This window comes from Macaca fascicularis, chromosome 8, assembly GCF_037993035.2.
Source record: "Macaca fascicularis isolate 582-1 chromosome 8, T2T-MFA8v1.1".
In the NCBI taxonomy this organism is placed as follows: Eukaryota; Metazoa; Chordata; class Mammalia; order Primates; family Cercopithecidae; genus Macaca; species Macaca fascicularis.
The window spans coordinates 81,310,754-81,330,410 of NC_088382.1; the positions used below are offsets into that span (position 1 = coordinate 81,310,754).

The 19,657-nt window shown below is 37.0% G+C and overlaps 1 protein-coding gene and 1 pseudogene across 8 annotated transcripts in view; both read right to left on the minus strand.

The window, feature by feature from the left end:
* Window positions 1-19,657, minus strand: part of EYA1 (EYA transcriptional coactivator and phosphatase 1) — a 336,777-nt gene that overhangs the window by 230,139 nt on the left and 86,981 nt on the right. The window lies entirely within an intron of this gene.
* Window positions 14,623-15,035, minus strand: LOC135964866 (trafficking protein particle complex subunit 2-like; annotated as a pseudogene).

Genomic DNA, 19,657 nt, shown 5'->3' on the forward strand with positions numbered 1-19,657 from the left:
GGGAGGGCTTCAATATATCAATTTTGGGGGGAATATAATGCAGCCCTAACAGACGCCTTTGAGTAAATTATTCAAATGAGTGGAATCAACAAGACTGATGGACTAAACAAAGATCAAAAGAAGACAATGAGACATTGTTCAAACCATCATGGTACTATTCCAAGTTTCCATTTTAAGTTGCTGTAGATGCTTTTTAACTTATATTATTCTTTACTCTGGAATATTGACTGCTACCTGGTAATAAAGCTTTTAAAACTAGAAGTGCATACCTTCTCAGTTTCAGGAAGCATATGAAACAAAGGTTTAAAGAGACAGGCTACTACTAGGATGCCTCAGCCATGTGGTCAAATACAGAACTGACCACACTCAGGAACCCTACACAGATGACAAACACCTTTAGTCCCAACTACTATAGCTTCTGGAAGTACGAAAGGTATACATTTACAATTTTTTCCTTAGAAATTAACATTTTCACAGATCTCTGGCCTCTAGAAAAGAACAGTGTATTGCACATAGGAAAAGGTAAGGAGAAAGATTTGAAAAGAAAAAAGAACATAAACATTTCAAGACTTTCTCATTTCTTTTAGGATGTCAGAATATTTCAGTATCAGGAATTTGCTAAAGATAATAATATACTCTCATATCACATGAATGGTTTTAAATTAAACAGACATAAATTCTGCTCTCACGGAGCTTACATTCAAAAGAAACGAGGAAAATATTCAGTCCATTATATGACAATCAGCACAATAGAAACCATAGTTTCCCGGGGGAGCTTAGTGAGCTGCAATTTAAATAGTGGTTCAGGCAAATTAAGTCTTATCAAGGAAGCACTAAGTTAGCAAAGACCAGAAACAGGCAACAGAACAATCCATGGGGATTTCAGGGAGAAAGAACATTGTAAGTGCAGGAGTGGCAACAACAAAGGTCTTGAGTGGGGGTGTGACTGGTGGTCTGAGAACAGGAGAGAGGACAACCTGTCTGAAGCAGGGTTGGAGTGGGGCAAAGAGGAGGAGGTGATTGCTGAGGTCGCAGGGGCCAGATCATTCAGCATCCTGAAGGCCACTGGCTGTTACCTGAGTGACAAGTGAGAAGTCACGGAGGGTTCTGAGCAGAGGAGTGACAAGATCTGACTTGTATTTTAGTGGAAATATTTCTGGCTGTAGACATTCAGCTAAAGAGATGGAGCAGGCAGTTAAGAGACTACTTCAATAGCTCACTTGAAGAATGACAGTGGCTTGCACTGGAGTTGCAGCAGCGGAGTTCTTGAGAGTGGCCAATTCATGACGTGTTTTGTGGGTAGACCCAACTGATTTTGCTAATGGATGGATGTGAGGTGTGAAAGGAGAAGCAGAATTAAAGATAACCCTAAGATTCTGTTTGCCTAATCATCTGAAGGATGAAGTTATTACTAAAGGTATATTTAAATATTTACATGCTGGTTACCTACCCTTGATGAGACTAATAACTTTCTAGATATTATTTTAGTTGCAGGTTGCAATGTTGAGAAATGACATGCTTCAGTATCCAGCACACAATTTCACATATATAGGGACGTCAATGTTTCCTTCATAAAAGCAATGATGAAATATTTGTAACTGACAGAATAAAGTATCTTGGTTTTCTGTAAACCTATCACTCAAAGGACATTCTTTACACATTACCTCGGTGATAAAAGGATTGTTAAAGAAGGAAAGCTTTATACAATTAGATAAGTTGTGGCATTAATTTAACTCCGAAAAGCTATTGACATTGGTTTGCTTGATAAAAAACAAGAAAAATAAGAGACTTCTTGTAAAAAAAAAAAAAAAATTAGAGGTTACATAGAAGGCAGAAGTCTCCCAAGGAAACAAGGTCCTTCGAAAGTATGGCTGAAATACCTCACCAGGAATGTCATACATTTTAATTGTAAAGTTGTTCAGCTTCTACCTAACCACAGAGGCAGATGTGAATTGGTTATTGGTAGTTAGGGATAAGTAAATTTATAGTTAGGGATAGGTGATTCAAAAGGTTTTTATTGAATCTGAATAATAAAACAAAATAAAAGATCTAAGTGTAATTTTTAGAAAAAGTGTGTGTTCAATTAAAAGCTAAAATGCCTCCCTACTTATGGGAGGGAATACAAGTTTCCTTACAGCAATTTTACCAAGCCAAGCACCAATTTATGTAAAACAAAAAAACTCTGTGTGCACTCACACACATATATATGTGCATACACAAATATACTATGTATATATATGTACACACACACACACATATTGCACACGCCCATGTGGTTTCCTTTTATAGACTCATAAAAAAATTCACTGTTCTGAAAATGGGCAAATGCATCTTTTAAGTAAGTAAAGTCAATTTCTCCAGATTTATGCTATCTATCCAACTCCTATCCATCATTCAATGTTCTAGGAAACCTTCTTAGATTTATCTAGCCCATGGTGGTTCTTTTTCTGGACTCACTCTATTTATTATGATTATACTCACATGACCCATAATCACAGCTGCCCCATGGAATCTCTTACATTGCAATACTAAACTTATAATCTGCTTTTATTGTTTGTTATGATGATGTTTAACCTTTGCTACCAAAGTGAACTGTGAGCTTCTTGAGGGCAGAGCTAACATATAGTGATATAGGGGTATCATAACGTTTTATTGAATAAATACATTGATTCATATATAAACATATTTATTTTTCCTTTTAATTATTAAAATTATCTACTGACATATAAACTAAATGGAAGTGAGCTCTAAAATAAAGGTTTGTCTTTGGGATAAAAATATATATGGAAATGATCTTACCACTTAATTAAGAATTCTGGGTTTGGGGGAAGAGGTGCTATTAAGATAAAGCAGAAAGCTGTTTATAGACCTTTTTGTACTTTTCCTTAACCATGTCTATGGTATTTCCCATGCTGCTTAAATCTCAAACATACGAAACTCTATATAAGTATAATTTAAAAGAATATAGTTAGTGTTACCCGATAAAGGGGATCTACACAATTTCACAGAGAGGCTCTCTACCCTCTATTAACTCCCAAGAAAATGTCCTGATCCAGAGCCTTCTCTTGGTAATATTCAACCCACTTCAACGTTGCATGGATTCAAATATACTAAGAGTCTGATAAGGATGGTGGTCTACAATGCCAATTTTGGTAATCTCTCTCCACTCCATTGTTATGAGTGTCCATTAAACTTGAACATGATGAATTTTAAAGGATTTAAATATACAAATGTATTTCTCCTCTATCACCAATATCATTTTAATTTTGGTCCTTTAAATATTTTGCTACATATTGTCAAGAACACTGACATTCGGCCGGGCGCGGTGGCTCAAGCCTGTAATCCCAGCACTTTGGGAGGCCGAGGCGGGCGGATCACAAGGTCAGGAGATCGAGACCACAGTGAAACCCCGTCTCTACTAAAAATACAAAAAAAAATTAGCCGGGCGCGGTGGCGGGCGCCTGTAGTCCTAGCTACTCAGGAGGCTGAGGCAGGAGAATGGCGTGAACCCAGGAGGCGGAGCTTGCAGTGAGCCGAGATCGCGCCACTGCACTCCAGCCTGGGCAACAGCGTGAGACTCCGTCTCAAAAAAAAAAAAAAAAAAAAAAGAATACTGACATTCAATGATGCATTTTAAAATTATAGCACAATGAACCTATAGTGCTACAGGAATCTTTTTGAAGAACAATGGAAAGACCTCAATATTCCAAAGTCTGAACAATAGAACCTAAGCATCTTAAATGATATGACATAATATACATAAAAGTCACCTATAAACTATAAAACTCTATTAAAATGCAAAATCAGATAGCACATCCCATTGACTACCCAGTGCAAGATTCACATTCCATTTATGTGTATTTACAGTAAGTAAAACTAAAAAAAATTGGCTCAAATAACCCATTCCAAGGAACATACCCTAAGAGAGAACCATTATTTACTTGCCTGATGTATATATGGTATACTTATACCATGCCATTGCCTTTCCGCAATAGTACCATTTAGTACAAACAGAGAAATAATTTGTTTAGCTGTATAATCAGGAGAGGCTGCACACAATAAAAGAAAGCATTCTGGTTTTTAAATGAATAAAAATTGATTGTGTCCCTATAAAAACTAAATTGGCAGAGTGTTAACTGCATTTCACATAAACATCTGCAGCGGACTGCGCCTCTCCGCTGTGCTGTAATGCAATATAGGACACTTAGGAATAAATGCATCCTCCAGATGAGTTCAGAGAGATTTTCTAAAAGCGCCTGATGAGATTGTAAAAATCGGATTAGTCAGAACTGCTAATGACACTTAAAACAAAGAGAAATCTTTAAACAAAATTATTTTGCACTTCTTCTCTCTTGATAAATTATATGCAAATTAGTGTTGATTGAAAAATGTTTGCCTGGAAGGTAAATTCACACTAATAAAGGAAAGGTCATCCTGCTTCAAGCACAGTGTCTCTCATTAGGGGGACTTTAAAATGAATGATGTTATTTCCTTTTTGTAAACTATTTCAATAAACAGTTTGATGATGCTAGAGACATTTATATTTCATCTTTACTGCATTCCTGGGTATTATAATTCTAACTAGGACATGCATGATTTTATATTATTCTTAGTTCCAGGTGTGTGTGTGTGTGTGTGTGTGTGTGTGTGTGTGTGTGTGTGTGTATTATTCTTAGTTCCAGGTGTGTGTGTGGATATATATATATCCATCTTGTTTATATATATATATATATATATCTTTTATAGATATACATAGTGTGCTTACATATAACCATCTATATAAAAGTATGTGTATATATTAAGCCACCAAATTTTTCATTTTTTTGTCCATTAGCTTGAAGAAAAGCTCTAATTTAAGTCAGAATTTCTTTTATTTTTCAACGGTTTCACTCTTGGCACAATTTTTTAAAAATTCATTCATGGCAGATTCAAGTAATTATTTTCATTATTTATCTCCTTTGCTGAAAAATCAATGTACTGTGTTAGAAAGAGGAGAGTTCAAATTCTAGTTTTTCCTGATGCCCTCTTTATGACTAGGATCCCAAGGATCAGCCTCGGTTTTGTCCATCTCTTAAATGTGTCAGGTTACACATAGCTCTTAGGTTTTCTGTGGGATTAAATAATGTCATATGCATTATTTGACATGTACAGAGCTTAATATTGTATAGGCATTTCATCTGGTATATTATTATTATTACTTTATAAAAGAAATTTAACGTTAAGGTAAATCATGCTTTAAAATAGAGATGCTGAGCATATTTAGAAGACAAACAAATTAAACTAGTCCAGTTTAACAAAAGTCCAATAAATTTTATTGGAAAGTTAGTGAAAAATGAGGTAAAATTATATATATACACCACCTAGTCCACAGGGCTAGAAAATGGAAATTGAATGACTGTTGACAAAATGTACCAGATGATCTGAAGAGATTACATATTGAAAAAATAATGACAAAGGAGTTCTATACCAAGAGACAAGCAGTTGGAAAAACAACTTTTGATAGATAATAAAACCAAGAGGAATATGACATTGAATTTGAGAATCAAGGTATTAAAGAATGATTACTTGGGGATATTTAAAATTTGTGGCACATTAAAAATATTTAAATCAGGGATCTGAAACAACCTTGACAAAACATCTATTCTGAATGGGTCATGCATGAAGAGTTCTAGAAACCACTGAAAACTTCTTCGGGTACTCCAGGATATCAAGAAGTGACCTCCCAAATCTCCAAGGACTTATAAGTCCTAGATGATTTCCTTACCATCTTGCTAATTCTCACCCAAAAACAATAAACAGAAATAGAATAAAATTGCCTTTAATTTATATTTTCTTTCCCAAGAACAAGAGAATTTTGCAATTACTCTGATGTGCTAGGAATGACCTTTGGAAGACAAGAAAACAAATACATCGAATACAGAATGATAACCAACTAACTTGATCACAATGAAATGGTCTTCAGTGAATTAATTATTGTATGCAATACATTTATATATAATAAATAACCTAAATAAATAATGAAGTAAATAAATTCAAATACCTACTACCTTATACATAACATTGTGCTGGACACTGAAGAAAGGCACAAGTTACAATTCTTGTCCCTAAGGATCATTGTATTTCATGGAAGAATTACAGATACTTTAAATATTTAATAAGATTACACTGAGTGGTACAGGCAGAAAGTGCTGTCAGGGTTGACCAGTGCAGACGAAATGATAGGTGATGCTTTCATGAAACATGTGAGGGTTACAGTGATGCTTGGAATGTGGAGAGTGTGTGCAGATGGAGAGAAAGGAAGAAGCATCCAAGTGGAGGGCCCCGGAGAAGCCGGAGTAACCATGGCACATACAAGAACCCGACTGAGACCAGCAATGCTACAGTGAAAAGCTCCAGGAAGACAGAGAAGATCAGGAGATAGATCTCCAGCTGCTGCTTAGATGGCAAGGTAGCAAAACTTCCAGGTGCCAAATCTGTGTATGGAGGTTTTGAGAATGTCTTTGTGGATCTGACAGGTCACAGCAGTTCATAGATCTGGTATCTGGGAGAAAAATCCTGAGATAAGAATTGGCCAGAGCAGGCAGCAAGTGCAACTCAAGCAGTCAGGTTACACCAGAACTTGAGCAGCCAGGATACCTACCATCAGGTAGCAAGGAGCAAGCCAAGAAGGGACCCAAATATGAGGTCAGAGATTTTGATATGGGGGGCTCTATTCAGTCACTGAACCACCGAGGCCAGTAAAGGCCCAGATGATTCTGTAAAGCTGAATCTCAGAAAGGTTAACACCTTTTTTCCTGCTTACAAGATGAGGTGGCACCAAAGCTGGGACTAGAACCCAAAATGCTTGAACACCTAGCCATAACTCTTACTCAGTACCATCTATCAAGGTCCCTGATCCATTGTAATTTGCTGCTTGACTCATTGAGTTTGTTTGGTTTCCAGTGGGAAGGATTGGAATCAGGTAGTTCCCCAGTCACTATAAGTTGGAGGTGGGGGGTGGTGGTAAAGGGGGTATGGAAAGAAACGGGAGTTGCAGTTATAAGCTGGGGTTTGACCGTTATGCACCAGTTAGGATGTTGTACAATCAGCTGGTGTCCCAGGAAACACCCTGAGAACTGTTAAATGTCTGAGCATAATTCTGGGGCCTGTACTTTAGGGTAGATTCACATTTTCCAATTAATTCATTCAATAAACACTCATTGGCCTCCTCCATAATTTCCACCATTCATGGCATTATTTGGCTTACCATTCATTCTGGTGTTAGCAGCATGGAAGCAGAGTTGTAAAGCTTAATGGTCTGGGTCAGTCCTTCTCCTAATGGTATTAACTCAGTTGCAAGACTACTCATTCATTCATTCCACAAACATTCGCCAAGCACCTACAGGTACTAAAGGAAGTATGGTGAGTAGAGTTGTGCTTAATGAGCAGTCAGACTCTCAATTTCTCTACTCAATTAGTGCAATGGTATTTAGAAGTGGGGTATTTGGGAAGTAATTAGATTAGGTCATGAGGTCAGGGCCCTCATTATGGAATTAATTTGCTTATAAAAAAGAAAAAGAGACATGAGATATTTCTCTTTCTGGGAGCGCACACCTAGGAAAGGCCATGGGAGGATAAAGTGAGAAGACAGCTATCTACAAGCACAGAAGCAGGCCCTCACCAGAAGCCAATCTGCCTACACCTTGATCTTGAACTTGCCAGCTCCCAGAACTGTCAGAAATAAATTTCTGCTGTTTAAGCCACCTATTTATGGTATTTTGTTATAATAGCCTAAGCAGACTAAGATTATATCCCACCTATAAGTTGTGAATAAGGACAAAGTTAGATAAACTAATAGTTAATAGTTATTTAGTTCTTAGTACAAGTAAGGCAATGCACTAAACTCTTCACCCATAACATCTGTTTTAATTCTTCCAATAGTTCTCTGAGGACTGGACTGAACCATTAATCAATGGGTCCTGTGGGAAATGGATCTTTTCTTTTGAAGACATTTGAATCTGTAGGCAAGTGAACTGCTTCTTAGAAAACAAGATTCCCAGATAATGGAATCTTATTTTCTTGTTTGTATATGCTATCATAACATTAATGCATGTGCCCTTCTCCAAGTTGAACCAGAAATTATCTCAGCCTGTAACTCAGAAATCCATAAGCTGTAGGCAGTTTCTGATTCTGCCTCTTTATCTCAGGATGACTATAATATAATGTGGATCAATTAACAGAGAGTTATATTGATTCTGAAAGTCAAATTTTTTTCTGGCATCCATCAAAACTTCTGCATTTGCAGATTCTCAATTTATGTTATATTGAGCATGAATATTAGGTATTATGGCAGGTACTTTGCTATGGGTTTCATAATGCATTAACTCAATTAGTCTTTATAATATCACTATGTGTTGATGTTACTACCATCATGATTTACAAACAAGCAAACTGAGATTCTTGAGCTTACTTGACCAAAATCACAGAGTTAATACACAAGAGTGGGAACATGTGTCCCCTATTTATCATGTCCTGGTCAATACTGAAGTCATAATACTTTATCTCTGAAGTACTTTTATTTATGTGTATTACAGATCACTTTTTATTTTCCCATTAGTTACACTCATAACAAAATGAGAACCATTACAGGGGACTCTATTACATATTCTCAACTGATGAGAATTAATACACCATACAGCAAATATTACCAACAAACTGGCTATCAACAAGACTATTTTAGAAAAACTACTTATAGTAGACTCTGCCACCCACACAGAAAAAAACAACAGAAGAATGTCATGGCTAGGTATTAAAACACCTTTGAGAAAATGGTCCAGGATAGAAAGATAATGATGAATAACCCAGCATCCCTCCACCCCAATATCCCAATATTATGTGGAGTGGGATGATTGGTCAACGTTCTACAATGTCTAGCTGGAAAAAATCTATGGCAGAGACAGATTTGGATTTCCGGGATTTGAAGAAAATTGATTTTTTTTTTTTTTTGGATAGTCTTGCTCTGTTGCCCAGGCTGGAGTGCAGTGGCACAGTCTTGACTCACTGCAACCTCTGCCTCCCAGATTCAAGCAATTCTCGTGCCTTAGCCACCCAGGTAAAGCACGTGCCATCATGCCTGGCTAACTTTTGTATTTTCAGTAGAGACAGGGTTTCGTCATGTTGGACAGGCTGGTCTTGAATGCCTGGCCTCAAGTGATCCACCCTCCTTGACCTCCCAAAGTGCTGGGATTATGGGCAGAATTATTTTTAATACCTAATCTGCATCTGCAAGAGCACAATGACTATACACAGGCCTCTATAACACTGATTCAAAGAAAACTCACATTTCCAAGAATAATTCTCTCACACCCACTCCCCATGTTACACTGGCCTTGCATATTTAGTGTTTGCCCTGACATGCCACTGAATGATATTACTATAAGCCCAGTTGAGTCCACCCTTAAAGCCTCCAAGTTCTGATACCCTTGGTAGAAGATATTTTAACATCTAATTTAAGTTTTGCCCTTATGCAAACCAGAATTTTAAAGAACATCAGGAAAGCTAAAGTGTTAGTGAGTAAGCAGACAGCTTTCTAAAGCATTTCTACAAACACCAATGAACTTAACCATTTGTTTTCTATAGAAAGGCCAGACACACAGTAATTTGAGTTCAAAAGCTTCTGTGATCTGGATTCCTGCATATGTGACAACACTGTTTCCTATAAAGATCTAGCGACTGAGTGAATGGTTGGTTTGCTATAGGCATTTGTTCCTAAGAAGAAGTATAAATCATATTTGTGTTTATTCTACACCTATGCGCAGATAACCTCCATCAAATTAATTTACTGCAACTTAGGTGACCTGTGTACATAAAATGAGTTCTTCTCAAAGCTGGAAAACAAGACCCAATATTCCTTTCTAACAAAGCAAAAATGGTTCATGACCAGGATAAGTCAGGACTGAATCTTAACGTGAGTAAAAGTAGGCACTCACTCTTCTAAGGAAAGACATGTGGGGACACGGATATAGAAAAGACAGCAACAAGAAGACTCATTCTAGGGCTTTCAGAAAGCGGAACCACGAATGAAGTTATTGTTTGGCAGGAACAGAACACAAGACCATAGATTGAAAGGGGGCAGAAATGGTGACCTAGAAAGGTGTTAAGTGGATAGATTTTGGCACTAAAAATGTAGCACACAGTATTGAAGATTTAGTCAACTAAGTGAAATTAAAATGTAAGGACAGGAGGTGCTGCCACTCAGGCCTGATCTTAGGTTGGAACGATTTGGTACCAGGACAAGAGGAGCACTAACTTGGTACTGAGTGACTGGGCATCTGTATGTGCTTCTTGCATACAGCAGGTATTTGATACAGCACCAGACCTACACTGAGGGGTTAGAATTAGCCAGAATTTTATATCTGAACTTATAAATGTATAAAGGGACTATACCCCTAACCATTGATGTTGGATTTGAACTGTCTACACCATCAACCAGATTTCACTTTGTGGGAGGTAGTGATATTAAAACTATCTTTAGAAAAATATTCCCCAAGATGGCCATTACCAACCTATTTGTGGAAACTATGCACTTTTAAATGCAATCCTAAAATGTAATATTTTTTTCCAACAGCTAGAGACGTTAATTCAAACCATGTGTGAAATTGGAGAGAAGTGGAACTCAAATCAGACCCTATCAAAAAACCCTCTGAGTTTTCACAAGATAATTTGCCCAATTTTTTTACATTGCCACTAGTAGAATACCTTTTGCATTGCTTTACGTTATGTTATGTTATGTTATTTTTTAGTGTGTATGTGTGCTTTGAGAAATTTTGAATCTGCTTCCAGAGTTTAGCTGAGTTCAGCTGTTAAAAAATTTACCTTCATCATCCATCCTCGTTCATTTTAAAAATCCCATTCCATATTACCTCTTTTACTACTATTACTATACTAAATGACTTTTGCTAGCAAAGAGATTGGATTTTATACTTTCACTAGTGATTTAATAGAAGTTGAAATTGGTAGCTGAAGTGGAGACTTTAGAGTAACAGATAATCAAAGACTATCCAATAATTATTTTATTATTTTAAATAAAAACTATCAGTTAAGTAAAATGCAAAAGTAGACTTACCCTTAGTCTATGCTGAAGATAAAATAACATTTTTGTCTGGCTTGATACCTAATGACAGTAAGAATGTAAGCAATAGGAACTGATTTTTTTTAAGTAATGTTATTAATAATATTTAGGATCTCACTTCCTAGATGTGTATTTCATATTGGGACTTTGATTTGTGTTGTCTTCACAAATCATTCTAAACTTTTTTTTTTTTTTTTTTTTTTTTTTTTTTTTTTTTTTTTTTTGAGACGGAGTCTCACTCTGTCGCCCAGGCTGGAGTGCAGTGGCTGGATCTCAGCTCACTGCAAGCTCCGCCTCCCAGGTTCACGCCATTCTTCTGCCTCAGCCTCCCGAGTAGCTGGGACTACAGGTGCCTGCCACCACGCCCAGCTAATTTTTTGTATTTTTAGTAGATATGGGGTTTCACCATGTTAGCCAGGATGGTCTCAATCTCCTGACCTCGTGATCCACCCACCTTGGCCTCCCAAAGTGCTGGGATTACAGGCGTGAGCCACTGTGCCTGGCCCATTCTAAACTTTTTATAAATTAACAAAGGTATGAGTTATACAGGCCTTCATCTTACATCATAACCTCCTTTCTACTCTCATTTTGCTCACTTCTTCTCTAGAATAATAAATTAGGAGACTACAATTGACTGAAACAAAGAAGCCTGAAGTATACCAGTTTCAGACATAAGGACTTGGTAAATATATATATTTTTAAAACATTTGGCTTTATTTCTGAAAAGTCTTCAGAACTGTATGAAACATTTAAATACATATTTTGCAATATTATTTATTAAACATTCACATGCCCTCAAGTTCAAATAATTTTTAAAACACCATTGATATGCTTTGGTTGTGTTCCCACCCAAATCTATCTTTAATTGTAATCTCCATAATCCCCAGGTGTCGAGGGCGGGTCCTGGTGGGAGGTAATTGGATCATAGGGGTGGTTTCCCCCACGATGTTCTCATGATAGTGAGTGAGTGCTCATGAGGCCTGATGGTTTTATGAGTGTTTGACAGTTCCTTCTTCACAGGTTCACACTCTCTCCTGCTGCCTTGTGAAGAAAGTGACTGCTTCCCCTCTGCCATGTAAGTTTCCTGAGCCCCACCCCCTGGCAGCCATGCAGAACTGTGAGTCAATTAAATCTCCTCTGTTTAAAATCACCCAATCCTGAGTAGTATCTTTATAGCAGTGTGAAAACGGACTATTACAACCATAATATCCACTGCCTCAAGAAAATCCACTATTGAAACACATGATGATAAAATTTTTCTCTGTATTTCCTGTTAAGCTGCAAATTTCAATAAGAAGACAAATGAACAGCAATTCACAGTCAGCAAAGATGTTAAAAACCATCTTTTGAATTATTGCAACAGCTGCTATTTTTAGGATTGGTAGTTATTTCTGGTTGCACCTTTGCCACTCAGATCTGCCTGTCTTTGGCCATTAGGTTCACAGTGAACGATTGCAGTTATGATTGATCTTAGCATTACTGTCTATTTGCCTGAGACTTTCAGAACTTGAAAGCAATGCTAAAATATTTCACATTATACTTTACTAGGTCTTTATAAAATGCTCCTGCCCATATTACTTGTGGCTTATCTTAAAGTAGCAGCTTAGTTATCCTGCAATCTCAATGAACAGGCACTGAGCAACCACTATTTGTCCAGCAAAACAAAAAAATGCCAAGTAGCTCCTACATTGCTTTGAAGTTAGTAGAGCTGTCATGCTCTGAAACCTCATTATTGATAATTTTTATATATATATATATATACACACACACACACACACACATACATACACACATGTAAAATCAGTGATGGGCCCAACTTTTATGCTCCCTCCATCAAAAAAGATAATAACCCTCTTTATCTTTTATCACCCATCCCAGACCTTCCTCCTCTTTAGGGTCCTTAGCTTTCTCAACTTTTAATCAATCCAAATACATCTTGCCTTAGACTTCTACTAAATGGCTACCTATCACCACTCCTAATCTATTTTTTTAAAAGTCTGAAATATAGGCATTGGTAAAGTCTGCAAAAGGCCAGAACTACCACTTCAAAAGCCTTCTTCATGTATGCTCCAGGAATCTCAGACATCTCATCTTTTCACTAGTGCTACTTACTTCACAATGACTGACATTACCACACAGTAGAACAGCATTTATTCTAAACCATCCCTAGTTGTCTGCACCTCTAAGCTTTTCAGATTGATCTGTTTTGTGCAGTTCATGTTTATTTTAAAAGTTCTATCTAATTGTATTAAGTTGTGATAATTCATCACCACTGAATGCTAATACAGGCATATTTCAGAAATAGTGAAAATTTGATTCCAGATCACAGCAATTAATGTGAATATTGCAATAAAGTAAGTCACACAAATTTTTTTGCTTCCCAGTGCTTATAAAAGTTAACACTATAGTCTATTAAGTCTGTAAAAGCATTATGTCTAATAACACAGTGGACATACCTCAATTAAAAATACTTTATTTCTAAAAAGTGCAAATAATTATCTGATCATTCAGCAAGTCTTTTGGTTGTGAAAAGTCCTGCCTCAATGTTGATGGCTACTGACTGAGCAGGGTGGAGGTTGCTGAAGGTTGGGTGTCTGTGGCAATTCCTTAAAATAAGACAACAATAAAATTTGCCACATCAATTGATCAATTGACTCTTTCTTTCAAAAATATTTCTCTGTAGCATGGAATGCAAAGCCATTTAAGAGTCTTTTTATTAGAAATGGAGTCTCGCTGTGTTACCCAGGCTGGAGTGCAGTGGTGTGATCTTGGCTCACTGCAACCTACACCTTCCAGGTTCAAACAATTCTGCCTCAGCCTCCCAAGTAGCTGGGACTACAGGCGCATGCCACCATGTCTGGCTAATTTTTTGTATTTAAGAGCCTTTCATGCACAGTAGGACTTCTCGCAAAATTAAGGACAATCTTCTCAAACCCTGCCTCTGTTTTTCTCAACTAAGCTGATGTAATATTCTAAGTACTTTGCTGTCATTTCAATAATGTTCATGGCATCTTCAGTAGGAGTGGATTCCCTCTCAAGAAACCACTTTCTTGGCTCATCCAAAGGAAACAACTCCTCATTTGTTCAAATTTTATCATAAGATTGTAGCAACTCAGTCACATTTTGAGGATCCACTCTAATTCTACTTCTCTTGCTATTTCCACCACATTCGCAGTTACTTCCTCCACTGAAGTCTTGAACTCCTCCAGCTTACCCATGTAGGGCTGGAATCAGCTTTTTCCAAACTCCTGTTAATGTTTATATTTTGATCTCCTAGGAATCACAAATATTCTTAATGGCATCTAGAATAGTGAATGCTGTCCAGATGGTTTTCAATGTACTTTCCCTAGATCCATCAGAGGAATCATTATCTATGGCAGCTAAAGCCTTATGAAAAATAGTTTTTAAAAATTTTTTCCAAGATATTTAATCAAGTTACTTACAATGTTCACATTCCTCAGTATACTCCATTGAGGTGTTATCATTTGTTTTAGAATTTTTCTACATTCAGCTTAAAAAGTGTTTCCTTTCCCAAGAAACTGAACTTTTCTGTCAAATGCACATGAACAAATAGGAGAACTGGGTTCATAAAATGGATTCATTGCAAACTTTATGTGTAAATGCTAAACATCAGTAAAGTAGTTATTTATGCCATCTTCTTGCCATATGTCATAAAGCATAATTAAAAATGTTATGTGCCCTGGAGTTACGAATGCCGACAGAAAACACTTGTTGCACTTGTCCACAGTTTTCAAGTGCATGTTCTTCGACACCCACATGTTATCTATGAGGTTGCAAACAGCATGAGCTATGGGTAACGATGGTTGCCTTTGGATTCTACTTTCCCAGCTGGGAAAAAAAACTCCATTTCAAAAACTGGATTATCATGGTGGCCAACAATTACAAAGTGGAAGCTTCCAGACATTGTCTTCAATATATGGCTCCTGCAGTGAAACAACATTGTAACAAAATCAGTTCCCACAACTGAAACTGACACTTGGTGCATTCAGCCAATAACAAGACTTGAAAGTTGAAATTACTCCTTGATCCATGGGCTGCAGAATGGAAACTGTGTTGGCAGGCATGAAAACAACAGTAATCTCCTTGTACATCTCCACCAGAGCTCCTGAATGACTAGGAGCATTTCAATGAAGAGTAATTTTTGTTTTAGAAAAAGGGAATCTTTTTTCCTGAGCAGTAGGTCTCAACACTGGGCTTAAAATATTTAATAAGCCATGCTGTAGACAGGTGTTTTATCATCTAGGCCTTATTGTTTCATTTATAGCAAGCACAGGCAGAGCAGATTTAGTGTCATCCTTGAGAGCCCTAAGATTTTCAGAATTGGAAAAGAACAATGGATTCAACTTAAACTCACCGGCTGCATCAGCCCCTAACGAGAGAGACTGCCTGACCTTTGAAGCTTTGAAACCAGGCATTGACTTCTCTTTAGCTGTGAAAGTCTTGGATGGTATCTTCTTCCACAGGAAGACTTTTGTTTATATTGAAACTCTTGTTTAGTGTAGGCACCTTCATCAACGATCTTAGCCTAGATCTTCTGGAAACTTGCTGCAGAAGTTCTGGAAACTTGCTGCAGCTTCTACTGAGTGTTTGTTTCACCCTACACTTTTATGTTAACCTCAGGAACCAACCTCTGTTAGCTTTAAACTTTTCTTCTCCAGTTTCCTCACCTCTGCCAGTCTTCAGATAAGTGAAGAGAGTTAGGGCCTTGCTCTAGATTAGGCTTTGGCTTAAGGGGATGCTGTAGCTAGTTTGATTTTCTACCCCGACCACTACAACTTTCTCCATATCAGCAATAGGCTGTTTTGTTTTCTTATCATTCATGTATTCACTGAAGTAACACTTGTAATTCACTTCAAGGACTTTTCTTTTGAATTAACAACTTGGCTAACCATTTGGCACAAGAGGCCTACTTTTGGCCTGTCTTAGTTTTCAACATGCCTTTCTCATTAAACTTAATCATTTCCTAGCTTTTGATTTAAAGTGAAAGGCTTGTGCCTATCCTTTCAGTGGAACACTTTGAGGCCATTGTAGGGTTATTAACTGACCTAATTTGAATATTGTTGTGTCTCAGGGAATAGGGAGGCCTGAGGAAAGCAAGGAGAATGGGAGAGCAGGTGGTAAGTGGAGTAGTTGGAACACATACATTGATCAATTAAGTTCATCGTCTTACATGGGTATGGTTTGTGGCGCCCCGGAACCTTTAAAATCAGAGATCAAAAATTACAGATTATCATAACAGATACAGTAATTATGAAAATGATTGAAATATCAGAAGAATTAACAAAATGTGACACTGAGACACAAAGTGAGCATGTGCTGTTGGGAAAATGGCACCAATAGACTAGCTTGAGGCAGGCTTGCCACGAACCTTCTATTCATAAAAACTGCACTATCTGCAAAGCACAATAAAGCAGGTGCAATAAAATGAGGTATTCCCATATATAAAAAGGGAATAAGAAAGAGACCCACGGATGACCTTACCAGGAAAGAGACTGCAATCTGTGGATACTGGAATTAGCCAAAATTATAATCATAAATGCATAGGCTAAAATGGAATTACATTTCTATAATGCTTTTAACTTCTGTAAAATGACTTCACAATTAAGCAAAGATTATGAACTAATAAAAACATGCAAAAGAAGAAATGCAAACAGCTAGTAAACAGGAATAAACATTCATTCACATTAATTGTCAGAGAAATGCACACAACTATACTATTTATCACCCATTAAATTGAGGATTCAGACCATATTTTGAATGTTGATGAAGGTACAGTGTAATTATAAATATTTTTATGCAATGCTGATGGGAATATAAACTGATAAATTGTCCTGGAATATGATTTGGCACTACGTATGAATAGGCTTTCAAAGGTTACATGATTTTGGACCTACTAACCACACTTCTGGAATAATTCCTAATGTACACGTGTTCATCATCACAGCAATAAGTATAGAAGCACAAATATGGAACAACCAGAATATTTAAACAGTGGAAGAATATTTTTAAAAACTTTGTGTGAATGGATTAAATATTATATTGTCATTTAAAATTATATCTTCAGAAACTAATTATTGGAGAAAATATCATAAAGTAAAGAATAAGAGCAGAATATGAAACTATCTATGATATGAGACAAATTTGTAAATTATACATGTACACACACAATGCCAGAAAGAAATATATGAAATATATGAAACACCAATCTGGTTATGGGTTTATGGGGAATTATTTTTGTTTTTTTCAAGTTTTCTTATTTATTATCCTTATAATTAAGATTCTTCTTTAAAACTATCTTTACATATCTTTATCTTTACCAGAGAAGGTCATAATTATGTGGTTCCTCTTCTGAAAACCTGTCAGTTGGTGAAATGAACATATCTTCATTAATTACCTTTTCTGATTTATGAAGTTTTTAGTCTTCCAATATCAACTCACAAGAGATCATTTCATCAAGAATTAGTATATGCATTAAGGCTACTTTATGTTAAGTTGTGGACTTGAGTTTGACTCACTTTTCATCTTAATTACAGGCTCCTAATCTGTTAAAGTTCAATTTCTAAATTCATATGCTGATAATCTAGCATATACTCACAAAATTGGAAAATGAGCTTAATTGAAATATTAATTTATTTACTAAAAAGAACAGATATTGGGTATGCAAATAATAATTGAAGACATGAGGATTTGGGTCCAGGAACATATAATATGTTAAGAGCAGTGTTGCAAGGACAAATAAAAAACACATAACTAATTTTTACTCTCAGAGTATGATGAACAGTATAGAATTTAACATAAGCATAGAGAAAACAATAAAAAGGGAGAAAGAAAAAATCTCTCAGAAAAGAGAATATTTTACATTTGAAAAAGCATATAATGCTAAGAAAAATTCATTTAAAATAAATAGCAAAAATAAAAGTATAAGGCCGGGTGTGGTGGCTCAAGCCTGTAATCCCAGCACTTTGGGAGGCCGAGGCGGGTGGATCACGAGGTCAGGAGATCGAGACTATCCTGGCTAACATGGTGAAACCCCGTCTCTACTAAAAATACAAAAAAACTAGCCGGGCGTGGTGGCGGGCGCCTGTAGTTCCAGCTACTTGGGAGGCTGAGGCGGGAGAATGGCGTGAACCCGGGAGGCGGAGCTTGCAGTGAGCCGAGATCACGCCACTGCACTCCAGCCTGGGAGACACAGCGAGACTCCGTCTCAAAAAATAAAAAATAAAAGTATAAGTAAGAAGCTTATGTAGACCTTGATTAACATGGAGACAAGAGAAGCAAGGCACTTTCATAGATCTTTCAGAGGTTTATGTTTATGAAGAGAATGAAGGTCAGTGCAGCCAGTTTGGAAGGTTAAATAGCCCATTGCACCGAAACTTAAAGGCAAAACAACTGGAGGTGTTTTGAAAGCCAGTATAGCCATGAAGCGAGGAGAAAAGAATCCAGTTAGGTACAGGCTTTGCAGGAATTGAAACAAAAATTAAAGTTATGGAAGTGAGAACCGCATATAAAAGTTTGGCTGCAGTCAACTTCTACAAGATTTTTGAGATTCCTCCAGCAAATTCCACTTAATGGATAAAGATGATGCCAAGGGGCATGCCAATAATGAGCACAGGAGAATGTGGGGAGAAGTCCAAGGTTATGTCAGAGAAATGTGTAAAGTATCTTAGTAATTTGCCTCGAAATTTTCAAAATTGATTTAAGTAATTTTCTTCACATATTCCTTTGTTACCTCTGTCATCCACTCATCAACTCACACCAAGAGAAGTTCCTTAAACTCTTCACTGAAAAAGCATTTGAACATTTTTTGCACCTCCAGCATTTGTGATACAGAAGACATTGTTCACATTCTCCAGGTGCTCAATCTAAGATGAAGAGATCTGTGTAAACAAGTAATTATAATAATTTGTGATAAATTTCTGAAATAAGACTGTGCTCAAATCACCAAATGTGATTCTCAATACTGGTATCCTGAGAAGGTTGAAAAGAAAAATTTTAACAGCCATGGCCTGCCACAGACCAAGCAACTCAAAATTCTAGGGAAGTAACCTGAGCATCAGTTTTAAAAGTTTCAGGTGATTCGAATGTGCAGCCTGGATTGTGTTCCTTTCTAGAGGAAAAATACTATAAAGGAGTAGAGAGCACTTATCTTTGTCTGGAGCGGGGAGAATATGAAGGCAAGCTTCTTACAAGGGCCAGTAACAAAGTTAGAACCCATCAGGCTTAGAAGAGCCAGGAGGAGGCATTTCAGACAGGTGGAGAAACTAATTCAACCCAAAGCAAGAAAGAACCTAATGAGCAGGTTGTCATGACTGGAAAGTGGTGGGAAGAAGCAGAGAAGGAAACCACAATGCGAAGACAGGATTTAACCAGGCTGTGAAGTATTTCAAAAAGTGCACATTTTGTCCTATGCAAATGGAAAACCATTGTGGATTCTTCTTCCCTAATGAAAAGTTTCCCAAACACTGCTGCCATAGGACTGTCCCAGAAGCAGCTGTTTCTGTAGATATGGGAGAGACTTAGACAGCT